General features: G+C 39.7%; 1 pseudogene; it reads left to right on the plus strand.

The window, feature by feature from the left end:
- Nucleotides 1-216: 216 nt before the first annotated feature.
- Nucleotides 217-393, plus strand: LOC115803125 (U2 spliceosomal RNA; annotated as a pseudogene).
- The last annotated feature ends 2,397 nt before the right edge of the window (nucleotides 394-2,790 follow it).

The raw sequence follows: 2,790 nt of genomic DNA on the forward strand, positions 1-2,790 counted from the left end.
ATCCAACAAGTGCATACTTAATATTCAGCAACCTGTTCAAAAGAACTTCCATGCTGGTTTCTAGAGTTCTTAATCTGTGTAATTCCCTCCACTCTCCGGTACTCTGGATTAAACCTTATCCTCACAAAACTCTGATTGCTGTACCTTCAACTTAGCAAGACAACTGTGCTCTGCACGTGTTCCCATCTCTACACTGTGTTCTAAAAACTGCCCCCAATTGCTTCTCAGCCTTTTGGCTAAGATCAAGTGTAGTATCTGTTCTTATCAGTAAAAATTGTCCCCAAGCAGAAAGTCAAGGCAATTGTAGAGCTCACCTAGTTTGTTTCCCTTCCTGCATAGTTCTCTATTGCTTTTTACAGTTGTTTCATATATTTTTTGAGTTTTCTATCCTTTTATGCCAGAAGGGCAAGTCCCGGACTAATGACTGTATCATGGTTGGAAACAAAAGTTACTTCACTTGGGGCTTCCCTGGTGGCGCAGTGGTTGAGAGTCCGCCTGCCGATACAGAGAACATGGGTTCATGACCCGGTTCGGGAAAATCCCACATGCCGCAGAGCGGCTAGGCCCGTGAGCCATGGCCGCTGAGCCTGCGCATCTGGAGCCTGTGCTCTGCAACGGGAGAGGCCACAACAGTGAGAGGCCTGTGTACCGCAAAAAAAAGTTACTTCACTTTGATTTTAATTCGTTCACATTTCTGATGTTATTTGTTGACTGGCAGTGTCTATGACTTCTCTTTTGGAAATATTTTCTGAAGTTTCCTCCCCAGTCCTGCCAGAAAAAGAGGTTAAATAGGGTGTACAATTATGTCCAAAAAAAAAAAGATTAGGATACGATCTGACTAGAGTGATTGACAAACTTTAATTCCAAGAAATAGAAAATAGTATCCACACTTTTAGGAATACAGAACAATATTTGAATGTAGGGAATAGAGACTGGCCAGCTCTGTGTTAAATACCATAAAGTTTGGCAAAAGCTACCTTAGTTGCTGTCAGCTTCTTGGCTTTTCTGATACACCTCTACCCACTAACTCAGGGACCCAGTATTCTCTGACTCTTCTCATCTTTCTGGTTCAAAGTGTGTTACCTAGTAAATGCAAAATAAAATTTTTATGAGATGCTAATGACTCATAAAACTCAATATGCTATTCTAAAAATTTTAGAAAATCTAAAACCTTAAATTGAAAGAATGAATTACTAACAGTGTGAATTCAGGCCTCTGTCAAAGGGGTGGAAAAGAATATGGAAAGATTAGATCTCTCCTAGCACAAGTTATATAGACTAAGATGGAGGCCACTCTACCTACATCCCACCAGAGCTAGGTTAGGAGGGACAAAATAAGCATTCTAACAAAGATCTAAGAAGAGACAAAAAGCACCATTTCACATCTTCAATCACCGCACAGTCTGCAAAGCATGGCCTAGCCTTGCAATAACCTCCACTCTGCCCCTCCCCCGCCCATTAGCTGGAGCCAGTGAATTATGGTGAAAGACAGGAGCCCTCCAGCGTCTAGGGTGGAAATGACTTTAATTTCATCAGAGCCCTGGAGAAGAGACTATTAAAAGAGTTAATGGAACAAACTTCTGAATAGATGGGTCAGGCTGTGACAAACCAAAGTGTTTTTTTGATTTAAGAAGGAAAAAGGAAAATGAAAGCTGGAGATACAGACCTTGTAGCTCTGATGGCCTCTGAGTCCCCTATCAAATCAATCCTAAATGCAGTAGAGTCCTGATAATTTAATGAAGAACTCAAGAGGTGATGTGGTGAATTTGGTCACAAAGTTGAAATGGGGAAGAGGTACAGTGCACTACAGGGACTGTTCCCCGCCATTGTTTTCTGAATTACAACTGGGGGCGGAATGAAGGATTACTCTATTTTAAAATGTTGACATCAGAATACAGGTTGTTGGAGTTTCAAAAGACCATAGTTAGAAAGTTCTCCTTAAAGTACAAATCTGTATAAGAATAAAATTGGACTGTGGTTTAGCAAATAAAATAATTAGGGTAAACAAGAAGTGAAAGGGAGATAAAAGGAAAATGTTAGAGTACGGTTGGCAATGAAAATATACCCACAAAGTGAATTTTCCCAGTCACTTCAGGGGAAATAGTGAAATTATCATATTGTGATGGCTAAGATTTGCCAGACTCTCTGGGGTATTTGTAGATTTAGTTTGTAGTCAGCAGAGATAAAAAAGAGTATTTTTTTTTTTGGCCATGCTTATTCTGAAAATATCTATCAAAAGATACACACTTTAGAGAATAGAACATTTCCCATAGAATTTTCTTTTATAGTGATCCCAAATGTAGATCTTCAAGATCTTCAATATCCTTGAAAACAATGATGTAAGTAGCCACACATCCCTGGAGGTCACTATAATAATTCATTGGGCAGAGTTACTCTATCTAAGCAACCTCTGTGGGCCCCAGGTTTGAGAAACTACATCTTTAGAGATCCTTTGACTCCTCTTGAAGGATTGGTATCCAAAGCCCCTTTGTGAGTGAAGGGGCTCATTCCAAAAAGATGGAAAACCACTAATACTGGGCTTCTGACACTCTTAAAAATTACTGGACTAATGTCAAAATATTACAGAGTAATACCCAGTATCCCAAGTCAACTCCACTTACTGTGCATCATCTGATTGCCTTAAATGAAGTAGGAAGGTGAGGTTAAATACCATATACTGAGTACCTAGTAGGTATCAGGCACCCTGCATACTCCATCTAGAGAAGCCATTTTTGTTTAATGGTGACTATAGTTGATACTGTTTGGACAAATGAAATTTGTGAAGAGAGTA

Source organism: Delphinapterus leucas, chromosome 1 (genome assembly GCF_059928025.1).
Source record: "Delphinapterus leucas isolate spDelLeu-1000000601 "Yukka" chromosome 1, BTC_Dleu_Yukka2, whole genome shotgun sequence".
NCBI classification, from domain to species: Eukaryota; Metazoa; Chordata; class Mammalia; order Artiodactyla; family Monodontidae; genus Delphinapterus; species Delphinapterus leucas.